Consider the following 26,123-nt stretch of genomic DNA (forward strand, 5'->3'; position numbering starts at 1 on the left):
CCATTCCATTAATGGACATGTTAACTTTGAGGTTTTAACAATGGGTTTTTTAATAAGAGCGCTATAATTTTTTTTTTTTTTAATACAACAAAAATGGGTTTGGATATCAATTGAATTCTTTATTCCTGTGAAAGTCCGTTCGATGCCAATATGTATGGAATTCGATATCTTTTGCATGGCCACCACGAGCACTCTTGCAGAAGTCCAGACGCTGAACCCAATTTTCGATAGTTTTCAAACATAAATCGGCCGATACTGCTTCACGTTCGATATTTGTACTAAGTTCATCAAACGTCGCTGGCTTGTAGGAGTAGACCATAGACTTGAAGTAGTCTCACAGGAAATAGTCTAACGACGTCAAATCGCACGACCGTCAATTCATTAGATAACACGTTCTCCAAACCTGGTTTCCAATAAATCGATTGTGACATTCACTGTGTAGCTTGTGGCGCAGTCCTGTTTGAACAACACCATATCATCCAATAGGGGCCAAAAATATTCGGTTAACATTGAACGGTAGCGATCTCCATTCACAGTAACGTCCCGGCCTTGATTATCACGGAAAAAGAACGGCCCAATGACGCCGCCAACCCATAAACCACACTAAACCGTAATTTGTTCGGGATGCATTGATGACTCATGGAGTACGTTTGGGTTGTTGCGTGGCCAATACCGCATATTTTGTTTATTGATGAAATGAGTCTCATAGCTGAAAATGATTTTTCGATGAAAACTGAACCATTTTCAAGTTGTGGCTCAGCCCAATTCAAGCGTATATGACATTTCTGGTGGTCAAGCGGCTTCAGTTCTTGCGTCAATTTCATCTTGTAAGGATGTAATTCAAGATCTTTTCTCAAAATTCGGCAAATCGACGTCATAAAGATGCCCAACGCTTGAGAACGACCTGTAAGAAATACATTTGGACTTTCTGCAAATGAAGACTCAGCGGCAGCAATATTCTCGACACTACGGCACATCTTTGTCTCACAATTTTTTCCACTAGATGCTCAATTACTGATCTGCTACGACAATGATTATTATATGACGGCGTTGAAGAAACTGACTCCGAATTTCGGCAGTACATTTTAATAATTTTGACTCTTTGTTGGCTCGTATATCTGGCCATCATGAAATGTCAAACTTAACTGAAGAGAAATGTCAATTTTGTTTGCGGTCCCTGTCGCTCTACTTTTTTAGCGTCCCTGTTGAAAAACCCTGTATCACATTATCTCGAACTTCTCAATAACATGTTTGTAAGCTGCGATATAATGCAATTAGAACAACCAACTTTTACAGATGAACTTTTAAGTGGACAAATTTTGAAAGTAAAATAAAAAGCTTTATTTACTTTTGTCGATTTTAAGGCAAAGTTCGATACAATTGACCAAAATGCATTGATCTGCATTCTGGGAATGTCATATAAGTTCGGATGTGTACTACAAAACCTGGAGAACACATTTTACAATGCTTTGAAACAAAGACGGGTATAAGACATGGGTTTAGTTAAAGTTAAAGTTAAAGTTAGATGATATTATCGATTGTAGGGGGGAGTGGAATATGCTGGAACTATCATTAAAGCTCTCCTTTTTACGGACTTAACACCATCTCTGCAACTAGTTATGAATTAACTTAATGAGTACATTGCCGTACGTGGAAATTGGTTGTCCTCTATCCACATACAAGGCATAGTAAGGTGTTTTTAGGGGTAAATTAAAAAGTTTCTTCAAAACACATCTGTGAAACTTTTCTATCTCCTCGTATTCGTTGATTCCCATACCAGGGCGGAATAGCAAAAAAAAAACTTTTTTATAACAGCATCAAATATCTTGTATTTTGCAAATAATACTATTCGCTGGTTTGAAAATATATTCCGCCAGACTAGATTTAACAAAATTTGTGAAGTCTTGGCTTTGACATTAACGTGTACGTTGAACCATCCCAGGCAGCTGCTTTTGATTCGAAAACATTAACTTTACAATTCGTATAAACTGTGTGAATATAGCTGAGAAAGCTTGTAGAAGAGTGCATACCGATTCATTAAGTCAAAATCAGACTTAAAGTCAACGCAAAATGCATAAACTTTCTTATTCCGTGTTTGGAATGTTCTAACGATGGAAGTCAGCACAAATATATGGCCGACGGTGGAAAATGTTTTTCTGAAACCAGTTTGGAATTGGGTCAGGTATTTGTTTCAACCCATGCCTCAAGCCTGTTATCAATTACCATATGAGCCTATAATTTCCACATTAATAATGTCGCCTTTTTTGTGAATATTACCGTTTTTTTGAACGATGTAGGTACATCAGCCGACCAAATATTCACACTACGGCTGATCTTGGAAAAAACCCAGGAGCCTCAAATCGATACCCACCATCTCTTTATCGATTTTAAAGCCGCGTATGACAGCATCTATAGGGAAGAGCTCTACCGAGCAATGTCTAGTTTTGGCATCCCTGTCAAACTTATCCGTTTGTGCAGAATGACGATGGAGAATGCACGCTGCTCTATCAAGGTCGGAAAAGATCTTACCGATACATTTGATGTCAAAAAAGGTTTTAGACAAGGCGATGCACTGTCATGCGACTTCTTCAACATCGTTCTGGAAAGAATTGTGCAAAACTAGAGGCACAATCTTCCAAAGATCCATCCAATTACTCGGATACGCAGACATAGTTGGAAGATCAAAGCGTGATGTGAGTGGAGCGTTTTTGAGCATTGCGACGGAAGCGAAAAAGATAGGTTTAGTGGTCAATAAGGGCAAGACCAAGTATATGCTGTCATCAAAAAAGGACACTGAACGACGACGTCTTGGACAAAACGTCACAATGGACGGCTATAACTTTGAGGTAGTTAAGGACTTTGTCTACCTAGACACCGCTATTAACACAGACAACGACACCAGCGCTGAAATCAAACGCTGCCAATCGCTGCTTCTTTGGACTTAGAAGGCAAGTAAAGTTCTCTCTCGAGCATTTCAAATCACATTCTATAAGACACTTATCATCCCGGTTCTCATTTATGGCGCTGAGGCCTGGACCCTGTCAAAGAAAGATAAGAGCGTCTTAGGATGCTTCGAGAGAAAAATTCTTCGGGTGATTTTTGGTCCCGTACGCATAGATGGAGAATGGAGGAGAAGATATAACGACGAACTGGGCTGTACAGCGACACTGACCTGGTTAGCAGAATTTAAGTCCAACGGCTTAGATGGGTACGTCATTAAGAGCGGATGGACATCAACACTCCAGCCCGGAAGCTTCGAATCCAATTCCGAGGGATGGCGCAGAAGAGCAAGACCACGACTCAGGTGGCGCACTCAGGTGGGAGAAGACCTCAACCAACTAGGCGTGCGAAGCTGGAGACAGATAGCTAGGGACCGAGCTGGCTGGAGACGCTTGTTGTTTGAGGCCCAGGTCCGCCCCGGACTGTAGCGCCACCTTAAGTAAGTAAGTAAGGTACATCAGCATTAGAAAACACTTTATTGATAAGAATGGTTGGTGTTGCGCTTTTTATCATTTTTTGCTTAATGAAGAAAAAGGTTTACTTCGGCCACTGTTATTTCACCATCTAACAACTTATCAGATAACAGAGGTTCAGCATACGAACATTTAAGGACCGTTTTGTTTTGTAGAATATTTTTGAAGTAGTTCGCAAGATCATCGGCAGATACACTGGTATTTGAAATGTTGACCCATTTATTTCTTTTGTCACCTTCCAAAATTGTTTCGAATCTCTTGATTGACCAAGTACATAGGCTTGCTTGTTTTTAAATTCATTTTTGTTTTTAAAGCAAAGATTTTTGTATTGTTTATTGGCTTCTATGCACCAGTTTTTCAAATTCAAGTTTTTAATGGTTTTATCAGTGTGAGTTGCACTATAACCTAAGTTTTTAATTTTGGGAAGCCCTTATGTTTTCGTTATACTTTGGCACACGATTTGAGGAACCTAATAAAATATTTTAAGAAAGTACATCACTGAAATATCTTTTCCTAAATCTCTGAAAACTTGGCAAGATTCCAGAAAATGTGCCATGGTTCCTCTAGCGTACATACAATACCATTTTATATTTAAATAGCTTTTAATATAAACGTCTAAAAATACGGGAGGTTTTTTTTGCCGGACCCTGTACAAAAACTCCTACACTGAAAGTTAATTTCTAAAGTATCTTTCATGTGCCTTTCTAAAAATCAGTATATTAGATTTCTATTTCTCGAGATTAACCGATAAGTTCTACGTGTAAAAAGTACTATTTCATCAGCGTATAGTTGGCTCGGTGTAGTTTCATAAGAAATTTTCATCTCACCTCCACATGTTCCACCAAATAATCAATAATAAGAGTAAACATGAAATCAGTCAAGGCACAGCACTCAATTGAGGAGCTGAAGTCATCTGACAGACTTTTACCGTCCCAAACAGATATGCAATCCTGAGCGAACAGCGTACAGTTGTAACCTTATAAAATATGTAATTCCGTTAAATTTTTAAAGAAAAATACTCGGTCTATTGCCGAGTAACCATATCTAAATCTAGCTTAAGTTAAGTTTTTGCTAACCAACAACCCAATCTGTTAGTCTAGAAAAGATCATATTTGTCAACAATTTCATTGCTAAGTTCAAAATCTAAATAAACCTTTAGTTATTTGGATTTGATGTTTTTAAGAAAAGTAAAGGCAAAACGATGAAAAGGTTTTTAATTTTCGATTATCTCGTGATTTCTTAAATATTTAGAAATACTGATAAAATGATTACTCCTTAACAACAGCTTTTGTTTGTTATGTTCTCGCTATTCTTTTAAGCTTAACGTTAAACTAAATTGTCCAAACTTTTGAAACTTCGAAATTAATTTGAAACATTTCTGAATTTTACTCTTAATTCAGTCAAGAATATTTTAAATTCAATGAAACATCAGCGCTAAGAGTTGAATTATTCATTTGATGGATTTTTAAATACACGGCAACATGATTTTTCAATTTCGATATCAACGAGAAGTCTAATAAAGTAGTTTTACTCCACTGACAGGCCGGGTCGATGTTTCTATTAAATTGTAAATATAACCACCACTTGTTATACAATCCCTGTGGTCGACCTTTCAACAAGGTAAAAAAGAGAGATTACCAGTGTTATAAGAAAAAAAAACCTACAAATCTGCCCACAATCTCACCAATTTGCAAAAAAAGGAAGAAAAATAAAAACACAAAATTAAATTGTTTGCCAAAAAAAGGATACCTCACACACATTAATCCGTATCTCATGACAGCTCTTATACACGGATTATCAATGTCCGACTTCCTTTTACCGGACAATGCCCAAGCTATAGACAACAACACAAGAAAACAACAACATTAACGACCATATCTCCGCTTAAAAACATCCCATATCCTATAATTGACGTGAATGAAGTCCTTATTGAAGGATCAGCCCATCATTATCAACATCATCTTCAAGGATATTGATACATTTTCATGGTTTCACAAAGATACAATGGACAAAAAAAAATATGATGCGAAAAAAACGTTACATTTAGCAAAGTCCTGAGAAAAAATTATTGATGAATCAATCTTAAAATAAGGTGAATCTTTGACCTAGAAACCAACAACAACAAAAAAAATACGACAATTTAATCCAAGGAAGGAAGAAAACTGACGAGAGACAAGAAGGAAAAACTCATAAAAATTTAATGAATGAAAACTCAACGAAGGACGAAGGATACAATTTTTACGAATTGATCGGTTTGGCGAAATTTAATCCGGTTATCACGGTGATTTGGATCTCGATGAGAGATTTTTGCAAAAAGAAATAAAAAATATACAAAATTATAAAATGTAACATAAAATAAGGGAAAATATTTTTTTTTCAAGGAGATAAGGATATTTATCAATTTCATTGGATCACATCATCAGAATGGAAGTATCTTCCGCTTATACTCTCGTAGTCTCTGGAGGACCACAAAGGACACTTGATTTTTTCTTTTCTTTTATAACTTTGATTATAAGGAGTGGAGGAATTTCAAATAAATGAGGTAAGGAACAAAAAGTGTGAGAAAAGATAAAATGATGGACAAATTGAAAGAATTTATAGGACAATAAAGTCTATCGTATTTTGTGTTATTGAAAACGAGAAACAATCTTTTTATGAAAGCAGAAACAAAATTATGTAATTTTTATACAGAATTTGAGTCGTTAAGGGAATTCAGTAAATTAATCACAATTATGGGTTGGTACATAAAACCATCAGAAGAAGGAAATGTTGTTCAATATAGAGATCGAGCCAAAAGATAGAATTGTTTTGTATTAAGGACGACGTTTATCTAGAAATTTCCTTATAACTTGGAAAAGAATGTTTAAAATATAAAAAAGTATTGTCCTGTTTGGGGGAATTATCAACAATAAAGAGGAACTCTCGATGGATAAGAAGAACTCTCGATGGATAAAAAAATATTTTAAATTTATATAAAATGCTTTATCTTTTTTCTCAAAATACTTCGTTAAGATGAAGCTACAGTCCTGTTCTACTAAGTTCCCCATCTAACTCGGTCACATAGCTAAATGGCAATGGTGTTTTATTCTTCCGGCTAAGTATATGTCCTTGTATTGGTGTTCAAATGGTAGATATGTGCAATCAAGCGCCCTCAGGTTTTTCACAAAACCCTCAAAATCCAAATCTGTCTATAAACTCCTACTCTCACCTCCCCGTGGTGAACATCAGGTGCCTAGTACATCAACTGGAGATTGGGTTTCAACCCCCGTGGAAAGTTGTTGGGTGCAGCAAAAGACACCTCTCTTTATCCAGACGGCAGCGCAGGAATTCCCTGCGTGCAGTTAAAGTAAGGCTGAACTATTAAGTGAACACCTTATAGTGTTTCTACTACTTTTTCGGAGCCCAGGCCTATAAGGAGCGGTTTATCCGGCTCTCCGGACTTGGAGTTATACTAAGGATCTGGCCTTCCAGTTGGGGGGTTGTGCCGTAGGGGTGACTTCCTGGCCACGTAAAAGCCTCATAGTTGCGAAGCACCAACAAGCCTAGGATACGGACGAATTTACTGTTGACAACCTACGCAAACGAATTAAGGACAACGAACTTCAGATATGCAGGTGAAATGTTAGGTCCATTAACAGATCGCATGTGGCCGAAGAATTAGCGGAGGCCTTAGACCGCTATAAAGCAGACATCACCGCCATCCAGAAAATACGATGGGATGGGCCGGCCAAAAAGTGGATGAAAAACTGCGATATTTACTATGGTGACTGGTACCGAGAAAACCAACAGCTTTTATTTGGATGTGATTTTGTCATTGGAGCCAGACTTAGGCAACAAGTCTTCAGCTATAGGTGCATCAACAAGCGCCTCATGACCATCCGCATCAAGGTTAAATTTCACAACATTAGCCTGATATGCGGGCACGCTTCACAGAAGAGAAAGATGACAACACCAAAGATATGTTCTTCGACCTCTTAGACAAAACATATGAGCAGTGTCCTAGCTACGGTAATAAAATTGTTCTGCGTGATTTTAATGCCAAGCTAGGAAGAGAAGACATCTTTGGTGGAATAATCGGGAAAAACAGCCTGAACGATAACACTTCCGACAACGGATTCAGGCTCATAGATTTTGCTGCGGGGTGCAACGTCATGGTAGCCAGTACGCGTTTTCTACACCTCAACATCCACAAAGGAACTTGGAGTTCTCCAGATCAATCTACGTTCAACCAGATTGACCATATTGTGATCGACGCAAGGTACGCTTCCAGCATCATGGATGTCCGAACTTTCTGAGGAGCTAACATCGACTCGGACCACCAACTCGTTGTAGCCAAGCCGCTAACACAGAAAACCAGTGGCAACATTGCCAAGGTGCAATCAGAGAGCCCGCCTCTGATATGCTGGGTTTCAAGCAGCCACCAACAAGGAAATCCTGGATTGATGAGGAATGCAGCCAAACAACAGGCACGCAAAGTTGGAGATAAGTTGGTTGAGAGCATTCGAATCAGGACAGACATAAATCTATAAAGCTTGAGAATGCAAATCAAGACAGACATGACTCTATAAAGCTCCTTTCTGGAGATGCTGTCATAGGCGGCATGTTCTTGGGGTTTTTTTTACAGGATTTGTAATGTGTAATGTGAATATTTGATGGATTGTAGTCTTTTTAGATTGTTGACAATAGGCTTGACACTCACATAGTAAGGCAGAGAAATTTTTGTAAGGGATGTTATGGAGACTGATTCCTCTGTAGTTGGTGCAGTTTAAAGGTTCATATCATCCTGTCTCATAGCGGAATTCGGGAGATTTTCTTTCTAAAATTTTGTATGATACCGCCAGATAATTTTTTAAGTACTAAACCATTATTAGAGAAACAATTCAAGTCAATTTTTGGCTGCTTTTTTTATTAACTAAGATCTAAATTCCTCCTGGAGGGGTGAAGGGATTCTGTTTCTATCCCGGGCTATGCAGCGTGGTGAAAGACTAAAAGGGACCCAAACTATTATAGTGAAACTTTCCCAAGTAAGCCCACCCTAAATTCCTTTAAACCCTTCCTCCCTTAAGCTTCTGGCTAAATCCATTTCTATTAAGCTCGATTAAATCACATCTTGCCTTAAAAATCCAGGTGATCTTGTTCAGTTCGATACCATCGTTAATGTAAATCTGTCCTCCTAAATGATCCAAAAGTTTGTAGATGCGCGTACTGCTTTTAGATGCCCTTCGTAGGTTTTCTTGTTGACCCTCTGATTTCAACAGGCGCAAAATATCATTGCCCTTTTGGATACGATCAACTTGAGAAATAGATCTCTTATCCCAACACAGTCCAAAACAATATCCAAGATTGTTCAATTCCTTTACCCAGAACAGTTTGTCCCTCAAAAGTATGTTTGTTTGCTGATGCGGTAGTCTTGTTGCACTGTATTGAATATTGTTTTTGATATTTATCTTAGGTGAAGGGTATAGAAATGTTCGTCGTCCCCCGCAGTTTTCATTGTCAAAGAGTAGTTTGGAGTAAATGTAGGCAATTTTAAAATTCCTTTCAAAAAATAGCGTTGAAGTTTATCCACTTCCTCGAACATTTCAAAGCCCCAGATCTGAGAACCGTAGGTTTGAATAGCTCTACAAACCGCCTGTAATAGTTTCCATTTGTTTTTTAAGTTTATATTTCTTTTTGTGCGAAAAGCAACGGTGCTATCAATATTCGGAGAGCTCTTCTCCCGTCCAAACAGCTGATTATGTGTTGGAGTACATGGCTTCTATCAAGTTTAGAAGTTTGATCGAAAATAATATTGTGTGTAGTTTGTAGATAAGCAATTCTTTTGAAATTTTATCAAATACAGCTTTCAGATCGACGAAAAATGTATACACCAACTTTAGATGACAGATTGATGCCAGGTTATAAATGTTATACGCCGTCGAATATTTTTTCTTAAAGCCCGCCTGAAATTCTGTTAGTATATCATTTGCTTCCACCCATGAGTACAGCCCCTCGTTAAGAATTTCCATTATAATTTTGGGCACACAATTCATAAAGTAGATTCCCCAGTAATTACTCGGCTGATTTGTATCCCCCTTTTAAATATGTTAAAGATAATTGTGTTCAACATCCTATTAAATCCTGCTTCCAGTTGCTCCAAGAAGTCATCTGTTGCATGTATGAAGAATTCATTGGTAATCCTGTCCTCTCCTGTTGCTTTGTTTAGTTCAACTATTTTTAGAATACTTATAATTTCATCTACAGTTATAGGCATATCCAGATCCCTATCCTGAATTAAGGAAGATGCATAGAAAATCTGATTTTCCGTTTGATTTGGGTTATATGTTCTTAACTTAGGAGTGGACATATTTCTTTTGCTTATTTTGAGGTGTTTTGTTTATTTTGAGGTCAAGTTTATTGTTGTATGCGGACTTACTCCTTTTGCAAATAGTCTTACATTCCTTTTTAAACTCGTAGATGGTACTTTTTCGCTTCGTGGTTTTCCGTTTTCCGAAAAATATTGAGCAATTTATAACTTTGTTCCTGGCTGTTTCGCAATCATAATTGTATCATTTATTTTTCGGCTTAAGTTTTGATCTTTCGCTCTGATCATTTGTTGAGTTCTTTATTAAATCAGTTAAGTCCTTTAACTCGATTGGATCCTTCTGAATTATTAGATTTTGTAATTTGAAACTAAGATTATTTTGGTACTCAGTCTTTTTCCGATCATTCCACTGCAATTTAGGCAACAGATTAAACTTGGTTGTGGTGTTGGGTATTGAAATATGCTTTAGGGATAATTTTATGGGCATGTGGTCAGACCATATCTATTTCTCTACACCTACGACTGTAGTTCTTGAGATGCAGTACAAATATCATTAACTGAGTTACCCACATTATTCATGAATGTAAAGAAGAGAAGTTTGTGAGGCCTTAGTTCACACAGGACTGTAGCGCCACCTTAAGTAAGCAAGTAATATGGCATCGCGGATATTCGCCAACCTATCGGTAGAAGTCACTTCTACCGGCATTGGCTTGATCCCCTTCGTATGTCAATGCCCAGCACTTTGTCACACTAGAAACAAACTTTTAGACAGCAGACACTTCTTCAATAATCTTTAAGAACTGGCATTTCATGAAATGGCTCAAAATCAAATGGGGTGGCGCAACAGTCCGTTGTGAACCAGGGCCTAGTGACTTACAACTCTCAACCATTCCTGTGTGCGAGTACTGTTGTCAGGAATGGAAGGGACATACAATTTTAGGCCGAATCCGAACGGCTAGTTTGAGAAAGCACTTTTTCATGACAAGAATCACTCTTGAAGGATTTGTCAATTCCTCGCAAGAGGCAGTACCCACGAAAATTATTTTTTTTAAATTAAGGTGGCACAGGCACAGAACCCAAGAGCCCTTGCATGACAGTCCAACGCACTAACCATCATGCTACGGGTACTACTCATGAAATGGCTATAGAACAGTAAAATCCATAAGTTTTTATATTTTATTTTCAAGGTATTTAAATACTTCAAGGTATCACAATGGATATTGCGACAACGTCATCAATCGCCAGCTCGTTTACTTAACCTAACCTAGGATCTTAATTTAAATAAAGAAAATAAAAATATTGGCATAAATTTGCATCTTGTAAATAGAGGACCAAACACCAGTTGCTTGCAGTTTTTTCATGATAATTGACCTCCAGAAACAAAAAAGGTTTGCCGATGAGGTCTGTAAGTCTTTCTAGATATTAAATAAGAATTTCTCTAACTTGACAAGATTTTAGCGCCTGTTTCCATATAACTAATAAGGCTTTATAACTTAAGCCCAATACCTGTTTACCAACGATCTCTTCTATTTTTGCTTCTTCTTGAAGTGTTGCTGACCACTAAGGCCACCCAATAACATCACACTCATCATCAACAACATAAAATCATATAAAATGTCCATTGTAGATTCATTAACATCGCACTTTTTGAATTATCCTCAAAGAGATTGCTTTTTATCTTTCAATTCTTCCGTCAGTAATGAATGAAAATTTGTCAAACAAAAATCAAAGAAAAAAAACAAAACCATGTTCAATACACATTCACTTCTTCTTTGATATCATCCTTCAAAGAATTCACATGATGGAGATACTCGTAGGTACTAATAATCCCCAGCGTCAGCTCCACCCCAATTCACTTGCTATATTCAACGCGCTTCCATTAATCAACAACAATCCAACAAAAAAAGAAGAAAACTTCAAAAAATATCATAAAATTAAAAAATCCACAAAAGATACAATCATCCCCACAAATTCCAATTTTGTGTGTTGTTTATTTTTTCGGAAGACCACCAGACAGTCAGACGAACAGACATACTGACCAGAGTGTAAAAAACCATACCAACAACACCAAAACCTCCTTCTCCTGTCGAGCCTCTTTTTCCAATACATGGTTTGGAAGAAGCCTTTACGTCTTCCCAGCTCCGTCGCCACCAACTCCTCCATCGCCACAATCAAGCCCGTGATGATTATCATGCAAACAACGTTCCGATAAAGAACTGACAGGAGGAGAATTTGCTGAAGTGACAGAGGGAAAGAGGACAGAAGGGGTGGTGGGGAAGTACCCAGAACAACTTCGGATGCACTAAAACTTTTATTGAATGAAATTCCAAAAATTACACCAAAGAAAAAGGAACACTCCAAAAACGGGAAGAACAACCTGATGTGATGGCAATGGCATCACATTAATACCACAACGCAACGTCAAAGGCTAAGGCAAAAGCAGCAACAATTCAGGCTCGTTTGCTTCAAGCACGAAAAGCTTTAAAAACTCATCCGTTCTGGCACTGAACTGGAGACATTCATCCGTCCGTTCCTCTATCCATCGTCGTCGCCGTCGTCTTCTTTTACTTCGTTTTCATCGTTCATTGTCGACCGCATGCTAATTTGAATTATTCATCTCATCCTGTGGGAATATGAGAATCTGAGGATCTTTCGTTTTTTTTTTTTCTTTTTTTAACGACAAGAATTATTTGCACCTTGAAAAAATGATGGTAAAGTCTTTTTGAGGAGAAAATACCTTTCCGTAAGTTTGGCTTCTTTGGGTTTTTTATTCTTAATTTTGAGTGAGTTGAAGATTATGCCCGCGAGAGGGCACCAAAAAGACACCATTAATATGTCAACCTGTGTGGTTTTGAGGAAGGCAAAACAATTGATTTGTAACGTTAAAAGGTTCGTTGCCGAAATCATGCCTGCTCCTCGAAATGACCTCAAATCACTTGTCAGGAACCGCAAAGCACCGCCAAAGATTACGTACTCCAGTTTAGCTCAGAGTCAGAAGTATTTAAATTCGTTTTTTTAAGTTCAAAAGTGAGGGAAATTATTGCAACAATGTTGCTGAGCGTTTGGTCAAATGTTTATTCCTTTGGGGCACATCAATTATTGAGCTTCGGATTTAGCAGTCAATCAAGTGACACAATCTTGAGAGTTGTTAAAAAAACATACTTTTTACATCCTTTTTGTTAAATTTTATTTTTGGATTTGAATTTGCTGAGTAATCCTCTGTTCCTGTCCTTATCTCGGAAAGTCTGGGTTTTAGGATTTCTACTCAACTCGTAGTCAACCAAAATACCAAACCTAACCGAACAGACTCGACACTTTTACCTGTTGATTGCGTTGATGTACCTTTGGCTATATAATTCCTGAATTTATAGCTGGACGTGATTAGAAATTCGAGTTTGGCTGGCTTGGATATTTATGTAGCTCTCCTAAGATTTGTGCGCATTGTGAGGCAGCGTTAGCGGCAGGGTTCAATCGTTCTCCATTCTCCGGCTCGGGGTTAAGTGGTTTCGATGCGATGCGAAGCAATGTTATGGGAAGAATTTCTCAGAATCATGCAACAACATTTTTCCTTCTTTTTGGTGTTGTGTTGTAATTTAAAAATTGTATTTTGTTGGTTAAATATTTGTATTTCACTTGCGTGAATAATCAAAAATTAACCATTTTAAGAACAACATCAGGATTTGTGTTAGGGCTTATATTTTTTGTAGGGGGAGACACAAATTGATGATCCTTTTTTTATGAGTCTGATATCTCGTGAGATGAATTATTATGATACGAGTAAAGTGTTTGAAAAGATTCAACATTCAACACACACAAGAGAATGTTTATCGATTTGTTTTAGGATTTTATCCCGCGCCGGAACGGAACATGGTTCTAGTGACAAATGCTTGAAATAAATTAGACTTTATCATTTGTGTAGGGACATTAATTTCCTATACATTAAGTTTTTTTTTGTATAATCCTTAATTATTGCGCGGGATGTTTTGAACACTAAAAAAGGTAAGAAGAATCCAAGTTTTTATCACGCAGGACAAACTAATAAGGATTTACTTTTTATACGTGGTTAAAATTGTAAAAAAGATAACTTTATACAAAAGTTGGTAAGTTCGTTATTTTCAGTTCAAAAACTCAAGCGAAATCGAATCCGACTTTTTAAAAACAATACAAAATTAAGGGTTTTCAAATAGCGACGGATTGATTTTGACAGCGCGTGTCAGCCATATTTTTTGCTATACATTCTGTCAAAATACATTTGTTGTTAATCAGTTACTACAAAGAAATCATTATGGCAAGTTTCAGCGTCGAGAAACATGTGCAAATGATATAACTTTGTTTATCAAAATGGAGATTCACTAGTTGAAATGCTGCGAGTGTTGCGCCCTTTTTATGGGGTTCATGGTCGTCTTTTCAAGTCGAATATGCATCGTTTAGTGGCAAAATTCGAGTGCACCGGTTCAGTGAACAATCAGCTAACACCCATACGCCAACGCAACGAACATCTGACGAAAACATAGACAATGTTCATGAAAGTGTTGAGCGGAATCCGAGGCAGTAAATTCCGCCTGCTTTGCTTAGACCACAACATGACGATTTTTTCGTGATTTGGGTCTGTACCCACTGAAACTAAACGACCATACGCTGCGTCGCCTGTTCGCTAATTGGATTTTGGAACAGTTTGGAGTTGATCCCAATTTTGGTCAAAAATCATCTTAAGAGAGTAGGCACATTTTTGGATGAATAGGTACGTGAATAAGCAGAATCGTCAGACTTAGGACGAAACCAATCCAAATGAACTTGATTTTTTGATGTTGGTGTTGGGCTGGTCCGTTCTCCTTCGAAAATGAAGCCAGTCAGACCATTACCGTCAAAGAAGATCGCTGATCAAGAAATTCTTTTGGGCTAAATCGGATTAAATTGCAACCAAAGACATACGAGTATGTATGTTTTCAACAGAATGGCACATGGCGCCGCACAGCTCAAAAACATACTATCGATAAAACTTTGCCCATCATTGAGATGATCTGTCTAAATCTGGTCTATACACCTCAGCGATGGAGAGAAGTCAAGGTAGTCTTCATTCCAAAGACGGGCAAATGCTCGAATGTCAACACTAAATATCTAACACCTATTAGCCTATCATTATTCATTCTCAAAACTCTGGAACGATTGATTGATATCCATGTACGAAATAGCATTAATAAGAGACTATCGATGTCTCAGCATGAATACTGCAAAGGGAAATCGGTAGAAACAGCCTTGCACTCCGCAAGGTGGTTTTCTGTCCCCTCTCTTGTGGAACATAGTGGTTAACGAAATACTAATATCCCTTTAGAGGTAAGGCTACAAAATGGTTGCGTATGCCGATTATGTCATCTCCGTCATAGGAGAACATTCTAATACACTGAGAGACCTCCTTCAAAACGCACTCAATATGCTCACTAGATGGGCTGATCAATGCGGACTTAGTATTAATCCTCATAAACAGAGCTCGTCCTTTTTACACGGAAATACAAGACCCCAGTAATTGTACCTGCTTTAATAAAAGCTGTACCACTAGTTTTCACCAATAAAGCCAAATATCTTGGTCTGATATTGGAAAAAAAATTAAGTTGGAAACCTAAGAAAGAGTTAAAAAAGATACAGTAGCTCTTTTCCTCTGCAAGAAAGCCATAGGAAGCAAATGGGGTTTTCAACCTCGCATAACCTATTGGCTATACACATCGGTCATCCGACCATGTACGGGGTAGCAGTATGGTGGACTGCACTGGAGAAAGTCACATACTACGACAAACTCAGCAGAGTCCAAAGCACTTATAAGCGGGGAATTGAGAACCACAGGCTCAGCAGCATTAGACACCTTCCTCCATCTGACAAGCCTCGACATTCTAGCAAACATGTGGCAGCGAGTACAGCTATAAGACTCAACGCCTCATCAACAATGTGGGGCACTCCATCACTTTGAACCTCTTTGGTTAGATACCAAAGTACATAGACTTCACTATTCCAAAGCCCTAATTTGGCAAAAAACAAGACAAATGAGGGAGTTGGTAGTGGTGTGTACTCAGAAAAGCTAAATATAAGCATCTTTTTCCACCTCCCTAATCATTGTCTTCCAAGCGGAAATTTTAGCGATCAAAGAGATTCTCTCCTGGCTAAGAGAAAACGTGATATAAACTTCTGATATACGTATCTTCTTCTTCTCTGATAGCCAGGTTGCTATTTAAACTTTTGACGGTGTCTCAACCAAATCTCAAACGGCCCACGATTGTCGATCGCATCAATTTAACATTCACCTCTGTTGGGCGCCTGGCCACAGAGACATCACAGGAAATTGTGGAGCCGATAAACTGGCTAAAAATGCAACAGTCATACCTTTTTCATCTTAAAGGGGGAAGATAGGTATACTGATAGCAACATGTAAACTTCTGCGAAAAGAAACAGCTTTTGCGTAAGCAGATTCTAGGTGGCACATTTTACCAACATGCGCAGCCACAAAACTCATATGGCCTCCACCGGACCTAAAGCGCTCTAAAGACTTGCTGTCTCAAAGCATACTTACTATTAGTTCCATAATAGGTGTCCTTACGGGACACTGTCTTAAAAGCAGACACGCAATACAACTTGGTGTAGACTCAAATAACTTGTGCAGGAGATGTTCGGATGGGGAAGAAGAGGAAACAATCTCTCACCTTCTCTGCACTTTACTCTACTCTTTCACTACGAGCGACGCAGACTTTATCTGGAGACTACCTTTTTGATAATCGCAGTAAACTAGCTAATAAGGATATCAAATATCTTCTTCGCTTTATAAAAAGCTCAAAATGGTTCGACTAGTAAGAAATAATTCTCTAGATTCATGTGGTGTCACAATCGGTCTTTTCTTTTGGCCTAAGTGTGTGGGTTCTGAATCTGCAGCCACTTAAACTTAACCTCTATTAAATTTTGAAATTTTAGCTAGAATTATCGGAATTATCGACAAACAAACTTAAATGAAAACGAGATTAAGCCTTTACTACGCTCACTTCACGCCGATATTCAAGAAACGTTTGAGACTGCTCAAACTTTAAAAACATGAGTCTTTTTTGGATGGAATAGAACACACTTATGCCAGTTCAATGGCCCATTGCGATACCTCATGATTCCTTAGGCTTCCTCCTGAACTCAATAGAACCAGTTTGATGTTGATACCATGTTTTCTTTAAGCAAGGACAAGATTTCTTTTATCGCCAAAAATTCCACCTGGAACACGCTTCAATGATTGGAAAGGCGGAATGAGAGACTTAAATTCAGTCGTTCAGAGTATACACCTCCACCATCCCTTTCTTCTGTATAAAAATGGATTGACTCGTCTTCCAGGAATGAAATATCCTACCAAAAAGATCTGGAAGGTATGAAAAGCTGGAAGTTTATGTCCAATTGCAGTTGGGGGATGGTGTAGTCTGTGTGCTTTGGAATTGATTCTAAATAAACCTGATAATTACGGTGTACGGAACGGCCAATGTTGTTGTTAGTAAACTGCGACGAAGCTTTGAAGTGAATAGCAGGGCTCGCAGCTATTCCTTTGCTAAATATATCAAGAGGTGTTAGGAAGAGTAAGGTGTCCAGTGCCGCAGATATGGTCGTGCGAAGCGTTCCGCTTATACATAGGCAAGCTGAACGTTGGACTTTATTCAATTTATCTCGGTTTATAGCTTTCTCTAAGGCAGTCCACCATACTGCCACATCGTACATTCAAATCTGTATAATTACCGATGTGTAAAGTACGAGTAAATGCGTGATTCTGGGTTGTAAGCCCCATTTATTACCAATAGCTGTTTTGCAAGAAAAGAGAGCTACAGTAGCTTTTTTGACTCTTTCCTGTACATTGCGTTTCCAATTTAGTTTTTTTAATTTAAAATAATACTTAGGTACTTAGCCTTGTATGAGAATTTTAATTAGATTCCTTTAATGTAGGGAGGGTTGACAATGGGAATTTTGTATTTCCTCGAAAATAAGACTTAACAAGTTTTGTGTGGGTTAACACCCAGTGCACACCGATCAGCCCAAAAGATTAGTCTGTCTAACGCATTTTGTAAGAGTTCTTTTAAGGTGTTAAGATGCTTTCCTGAAACCGTTAAAGTAACGTCGTCCGCAAAAGCGATCACCCTGAAACCCTCCGCAATTCTACCTGTTAGGATTTCATTTACCACTAGGTTTCAGAAGAGAGGGGATAGAACACCACCTTGCGGTGTCCTACTACTAACGAATCGTCTGCCAGAAGAGTTGCTCAGTTTTGAGTTAATTATTCTGTTAGCCAGCATTAAATGAATTAACTGACTGCAGCATTTTGGCTACAGTTAAGCCGATCAAACTCCACCACGATGTTGTTTTGATCTTCTGAGTCTAAGGATAAACCCAAGAGTTCGTCCTCGCTCATAAAAACCATGTCTAAGTAGTCCTCAGTCTCTATTAAGGTATGACTGTTGACGACATTTTTAGAAAATGGAATCGTGTTTGGAGAGGGCATGCTTGCATCATCAACCTCTGGTGGAAGAGTAGGCGATGTCCCAGGCCTACCAACCATGAGTTCACCTTCGATTGTTTTTAGAGGACCAATAACTGCGATAGCCACACATTTTTTGTATGTATATATTATCTCGAATTAGAAGGAAGTCGCATGTAAAAATATTTCTTTTAAAATGTCATTTTTAGCAGAATTGTGATTCATAGTGCACTGCAAATGTGTGCACAGCTCTTCAATGTAGCCCAGAATGTGATATCATGGTATTAGGTGATGTTAAATTTGAAGCACTTGAGATTGAGTGCCAAGCATAAAAAAAAAAACTGCAAAACCGTCGAACGCAGCTTTCGATCTTTACATTTTTATGAATTTTGAGATGGTTTTTTACGAAAAGTTATGAAACCTGGCCTTCGTCGTTATTTTGAGGGGCGACGGAGATAGAGTAACTTAATGTAGGAATTAGTTTAGCATTAGAGGAAAGTTACTGTGCACGGGCGTTGCCATATCAAAAGAGAAAGATTATTCTCTACGAGCATCAAAAATCAATTTAAATACAATACCATCAATACTGTTTAAGAGGCTCAAGTAAGTTGCAGTAACACTAGCCCAGAGATGGAAAATATTCTTAAGCTATAGTCGTATATAAGTCTTATAGATAACAGCCATATCAGAGGTGAAGAAAGACTTCTGCAGCGCCTTAAGGGGCCCACTCATCTTACTGCATTTTTGGAGACAACGCATATGTGATCTTTTTACAAGAAGTGGTTGGATATACACATACCAAAAGTTTCTATGTTTACAGTCTCCTTGAAGCAAGTGATGCACGTGTATAGTAGCAAAACTAGTAAGTTCTATTTTAGCGACAGTATTGAGTTATCGACGCTTTAAATGCCACTTCATTTTTGATTCCTAACAATGATATCTGGGTCAGAATTTATCATACATTGCTGTTGAAGACCCACATCTGAAGAGGATTGTGAGTCTTCTCAAAACGAATATATAAAGCTGAGACGAAATATGTTCATTGATTTAATGTCTCAGGCAGGAGATCATTAATAAAAACTAGAAAAAGAATGTAGGAGACAGAACTGTGCTTTGGGGCATACCAGCATTTATTTTGTGTTACTCAGATTTTAATCCATCCAATACTGGAACGAAAGTAGGATTCGTAAAAACCCAAGGCAAGTATTTTTGATAAGGAAACATGAGGCCTTTGGAAATATCAAGTGCAATTATTTCACTTTCTCCAAAGTAAACTAAAGATTTGTTCCATTGTTCGGTGAGATGAAGTATCAGATGACAAGTGGACAAGTTATGTCTTGAACTGATAGTCCATCGGCGTTTCGATGAACTTGGGAAGAAGGAAGGTAAGTGCAATTGGTCGATAATTCGACCATAACAACTTTTTCTTGGTATGAGTTGGAGAAATATCGTAATCTATCTTCTCTGAACGAGATCTGATGAGTAGGATAGATGAACAAAGCTTTACAACAACAGCAATGATGCAATCCGGGTCAGCAGATTTATGTGTATTGAGGTCTTTCTGGACCCTGCATGGATGCGAAAAAGATTGGTCCCATAAAATGATTTGTAAGTACTGGCGGAGGCATAATACTTTCTGACAGAGTTGAATTGCGAATAGATAAGCTTTCTTAATAGAGCTGTCAAATGCATCATCTTATTAAGCTTACTAAGAAAATTATATCGATAGTTTCTTAAAAATTTAGTAGGCCTCTAAATCACAACTTATAATTTTCATTTAATAAGTTTCGATATAGGCCCACAGGACTGTAGCGCCACCTTAAGTAAGTTTCAATATCAGCCGTAGAGAAGGCGAAAAAGTAGATCCGTCCGTCTTTCCTCGCCATTAAAACCTTAACCATTGTCATTGAGATGATTGAGTTCAAACTCGGAAATGAAGGTTTCAAGCAAATATGCCTTAGGGTAAAACAATATTAACAACGTTTTTTTGGTCAAAAATTCTAATTTCCTTAGAACGATCCCGATTTGTATGAATAGAGTAATAATTCCTATAGAATAGTTATTTTGTTCTGAAATTTTCTAAGCACCTGATGAACCGATTTGATTTTTTAAATTTATTAAGCAGGTGTATTTTTATTAAATCTTAAAATATTGGTTCTTTGTTTTAACCGACTCTTTGGATACAAGAGCATTTTTGATAGCAGCCAAAAATGTTTCAAAACCCTAATATTTAGTTAGAAAAGCAGAAAAAAGACAGCAACAGCGGCGTTTATAATTTTTTTTAACACCTTTCCATTAATCACAATAATAGGGAAGACATTGTAAATTTAATAACGCCCATTTATTTGTTCTACTCTAATTTTTATTTCGATGGTGGTCTCACTTTGCAAATCTTATATCGTGGGAGGATTCCATAATTGCGCCTTTTTCTCCAAAAAATAAAAGTCGATAAAACACAATAAAAAGAATAAACCTCAAATTAGCTCCATATCCACCTTCCGATTTCGTCATACTATCAAAAAATAGACCTGCACCCATCATTCTCGTTGTCGTCGTCATCGTCGTCATCCTTCCCCATAGACAGGTGAAATCTTGAAAATATTTCATAAAGTGCCTTACGCACAAAAGGACGTTCACATCATTTGCCACATTATTCGAGTAGTGTGCGATCTCTAAAAATCTGACACACGCAAAAAAAGGAACATTTTCAAAAAAAGTAAACGAGCAGCATTTAAGACTGAAAAAGATTGAAAAGATCATCAACAGCTGATTGCTTGAGAATTTTCCCATAACCCAAAAAAAAACAAGACTGAACTAAAAACAAGATGATACAAAAACGATGAAGGTGGATTCCTTTCTTAAGTGTTTGGTTAACAGGACAGTGCAGTTGTTGGTGTTGTCCCTTGTCCTTCCCTGGCAAAAAAAAAAATGAAATAGACCAACTTCCAAATGCACTGGGAACCAAAAGAAAAACAAAGAAAATTTGAAGACGAAAAATGCACCTTCCTTGTTCCTTCGAAGTGGCTAAATAATTGAGCAAACAAGTTATCCGTTATCTTAAAACGACAATCGTCCTTTAGAAGATCGAAGATCGAGAAGATCCTTTGAAGACATTTTTATTAATTGACCATATGCATATACAAAAGGCAGGGTAAGAAATTCGTTTAAGGATCAACTTTCTTGCCGACTTCGACTATTTAGAAAGAGAGTCCTTCAAGTGAAATGTCCTTTCTAAGCTAAAAACGAAGAAGATAGAGAAAAATAAGATCTGCACTTCAAAATATCGAATATCAATCCAAAAACGGTAGTTTATGATCTTTCGCCGTTGAAATTTGGATATATTTACTTTGGGATACCAAAATACATAACTGTGTTTAAGGATATCTGTGGTCAAGTGTCTTCCTAGAAAAGAAGAAAAAATACAAACCAGAGGAGCAAAATCATAATTTCATAAATGACTCAATGTTAGAAATAACGACGCTGGGAAAATATTTTCAAAAATTTCACCCAATTATTGGTTTCAAATTTTCAAAAGGACATAAGTAGCCGTGTATAAGGATAATCAATTGAAGTGGCCCTCTTTTATGTCAATTTCGATACAATGTGGGAAAGGATATTGCCAAATGTTTACGATCAACATGGGATCCATAGCTTGTACGTAGTCTTTGTGGTTTTTATATCCTTCAAGGACATACCGATCCTGCAATAATTCCAAATCCTTATTTTTGCAAAAACATCGATCAAAACATCCTAAAGTGCCTCAAATCCTATGGATTATTGGCACTTGAGAAATTCTTTGCAATTGTGAAGAAATTTTATGAGAACGTAAACATTCCCAGAACGGTCAGAGGCCACTTGAGCAAAGGAAGAGACTCCTTCGCGAGGCGAGGAATCCATAAAATCCAATATGATCCATAATGAAACAAACAAAACATTCTACAACAGGAAGGACGGATATGGACATGGAAATGGACACTACACTAATTCTGCGAATTTTATTAAATCGAATTAAGTTCTTTTTCTTCATTTTTCAGGATCAGGATGTCCTTTCTATGCGATTATTCAACAATCTGAAAAAGATATGAACTTGAGTTGATTTTTTAAAAATAATAAGTCTCGTCTCGATGTGATGTGAGATCCACAGTCTGCTCCATATTCATGGTCCATTGATAAATTTCGTCGTCGTCTTTTCTCTCTTTAGCATCATTCAAAGGATAACAAAGTGAACCAACTCCAAGGAGGAAGGGTAGGTAGCTGTTTATGAGATGATCATTGGTAAAATTCTAGGAATTGGAGCAAATTATTTCGTATTATTGTATGAAGACAAAAATTGAGTGTACGGACGGACGGACGGGAGGTGGCTTGAGCGGCGACGATGATGATGATGACGGCGGTGTGTAAAGTGGTCCTGCTGATGATGTTCAATTCAGTGAAGTTCTCATGGGATTTTATTTTGTCCTCCTCTCCTTTTCAGTTTCAGATGATTTGATTCAAGAAGAAGAAGAATTTAATGCAGTTTTGATTTGGGATAGAAAAATAAAAAAAAAGGAAAGGAAGAAAAATTGAATTTCGGAGATTGAAAGATGAAGGGCATTATAGAGAGAGGTTTACCTTGGTTTGGTTTTGATGTTGTGTGGAGGATTATTTGATATGTGATGTGTTCTTTAATGGGAGGGTTGGTAATTTATTTTATTCCAAATGTACATTTATCTAGATCAACCTCTATAAGACCCCGGAACTGGAGAGAAGAAACATAGATCTTCAATTTAGGAAAGGTTTTTGTCGGTGAACTTTACTTTTTCATTATCAATGTCAGACACAAAAAGGGGGAAGCTATACTTTTGGGAAATTTCTGGATTTAACAATTTTACAAATTATACATTAAGCTGGAGTTGATATTTGTAATGCATGTGTGAAAAGTCTGTACCTTTTGCTACGTCTAAGTAGTTGATATCAGAGAATTACGTTCAAAATTGGGCTCAAGTGTAAAAAATATTAGTGACAAAATTTCTTGCTCCAGGAAATCATAAGCACCTAACAACATGGTTTTGTCGCACATGTTATAATCCCACAAGAGGTGATCTGTGACAAACATACTGAGTTATGAAAGCCCTGACAATAGCGAAACAATTTAATAGATTTGAAGTTGCAGACAAAAAATGGTTACAAAAAAGAAAATCGGATACAAAATGAAGCCTTGGGGAATTTCAGACTTAAAGGTTGGAAAAGTAGTTTCTAATTCGATACAAAAAATATAAATAAATTAGGTGGCGCAACAGTCCGTAGAGAACCAGGGCCTAGTGACTTACAATTTTCAACCATTCCTGTGTGCGAGTAATTGCAGGGATGGAGGGGATCTACAGTTTTTTATGCCCAATCCGGACGCGTAATTTCAGAAAGCACTTTTTCATGACAAGAAATACTTTTGGAGAATTTGTTAATTCCTCGCAGTACCTGTGAATAAAACTTAAGGTGGCACAGACAGGGATTGAACCTAAGACCTATCGCATGACAGTCCAACGCAGTAACCATCAAGCCACATGTTCTACAATACGAATACAAAACCGAAATTTGGAACTAATCTATGAAAGATGTAAGTGTCCAATTTCAAAGCCTAATAAGGAAACCCAAAACAAATTCAAACAAGCTAGAAAGATTTGCAACGGTCATATTCGACTAACTAAATTGTGCATGAACAGAAATTAAGGCAAAAGATACGGCAATGTCCCAAAGGTAATACAAATGTTTGGTCATTTGTAAAAAACATGAGGAATTCTTCCTCTTCCTTTTTTTTTGCACTCGATCTGTGAGTCTTAAAAGATATTAACATTCATAAATCCGCTGGTCCGGATGGTATCCCCGCTATTGTCCTAAAAAGGTGTTTTCAACACTTTCAAAACCACTGCGTAAGCTTTTCTATCCGTCATATTCTACAGGACTCTTTCCAAATGGATGGAAAACTGCATTTGTCCAGCCTGTCCCTAAGAAAGGTTAATCCTTCTCCCCCTCTAACTATCGTCCAAAAACACTCACGTCTCTTCATTCCAAGGTCATGGAAACGCTGAATAATTATCAGCTTAAGAAATATCTCGAAGAACGGAAGCTTTTTTATGACCGGCAGTATGGCTTTCGTTTCAATAGGTCCACTGGTGATCTCATAGTTTATCTCACCGATCATTGGAACAAATCTTTACATCGTTTTGGAGAAAGTAAGATTATTGCACATGATATTTCAAATGCATTTGATAGAGTTTGGCACCAAGTTTTCTTATCGAAAATCGTGCTTTCGGTATTGACGAGTCTCTTATTCGTTGGGTTAGATATTACCTTTCGGACAGTTTAATTCAAGTAGTATTGCAAGGGTTCAACTCTAATATAAAAAAAAAAGCTGGTGTACCACAAGGCTCCGTTTTGTCTCCGACACTTTTCCTTATTTTTATAAATGATCTTTTGTTTGAATCTTCTAAACCACTTAATTGTTTTGCTGATGACAATACTCTCAGCTTTTTATATTCGTTTTTAGATTCTCATCCTTGTCCTTCGGATGTGGAACTTCAACGGCAGCGTATGATAAGCTCTCTAAATTCTGATCTTAGAAGCATTGTACAATGGAGAATCAAAAAATGTGTACAATTTAATGCTTCGAAAACTCAATGCTGTCTACTGTCACACAAGTGTAATCCATGAGTGGTAGTTGCATTGAGGAGGCTGAACAGCTTTTAGTCCTAGGTTTGTGCATTACAAACCACTTGTTGTGGAGTGATCACATATTTGACATCGTCAAAAATGCTGCTAAGTTATTTGAATTTCTCCTACGATGCAAGAAGTTTTTACCCCTTCTGATCTGGCTATAATATTATAAAGCCTGTATTCGTCCAAAACTTGAGTACAATTCCCATATTTGGTGCTCCTATGACCCACTTGAGCTTTCTGGACAGAATTCAAAAGAGAGCTCCTAAAATAGTAGGTGACCGTTGTCTAACTGAAATGTTTGCATCTCTCAAACACCGTCGTAAGGTTTCATGTCTCTTATTATTTTATCGCTACTTCCATAACATTAGACGTGATCTAATGAAATAGCCAGTTGCATTCCTACCCTCGAACAATTCAACCTTAATAGTCGTTCTTTTAGAAATGCCCATCAGTTTACCCTTAAACCCAATTTCGGTAGTATTTTGAAGCACAGAGATTCTTTTTTTAGTCGTACTACACGAATGTGGAATGCTTTACCAGACGGAATTGACTTAGATTCCGCTGCACACTTCCACGAACAGCGACATTATTTTAGGCAGATCTTGGGTTTCGTTGTTTATTGATTTTTCACTAAGCCTCGCGCCTCGTTGTTCTACTAGAGATCACCTTTCTTAATAATAAAGTTCATTTGCACCTATTGCTCGAAGCTGTAACTTGCATTGACTTCAGGGACTGATTGAAAGAAGACGTTTTAACAGAAAATACAAGAAACAATATGGCAACCACCAGCTGTCAAAGTCAACCCGTCCCTATTGGAAAACCTTTTTCCTAGATCAATTCGAAAGTAAGTGCAGTGTATTAATTCGATAGCTTTAATAAATCGTTTTGAACAAACGGTTTCTTCGTAAACCGAGCCATTTATTTCAAAATTGACTCAAAGAAGTATTGAACTCCTCTTCAACAAAAAAAAGTTTCAATTAGAATCATCAAAACGTTTCTAAAGAAAAAAGTGTGACTTATATTTCGCAACATTTTTATCATAAATATGACTGGCACCAAAAACCTAAATGGCGTGAAAGTGAATTCAATTAAAACTCAATGTCAACATATTTATAGAGATTCAGATAAGAAATCCATCCCAATAAGTGCAACATTAACAACTTTTTTTGGA

The 26,123-nt window shown here is 37.4% G+C and overlaps 1 protein-coding gene across 1 annotated transcript in view; it reads right to left on the minus strand.

Annotated features, from left to right (window-relative positions):
• The window catches only part of LOC129954247 (M-phase inducer phosphatase-like), a 556,280-nt gene that overhangs the window by 201,822 nt on the left and 328,335 nt on the right, over window positions 1-26,123 (minus strand). The gene's annotated exons all lie outside the window — the stretch shown is intronic.

This window comes from Eupeodes corollae, chromosome 1 (genome assembly GCF_945859685.1).
Source record: "Eupeodes corollae chromosome 1, idEupCoro1.1, whole genome shotgun sequence".
NCBI classification, from domain to species: Eukaryota; Metazoa; Arthropoda; class Insecta; order Diptera; family Syrphidae; genus Eupeodes; species Eupeodes corollae.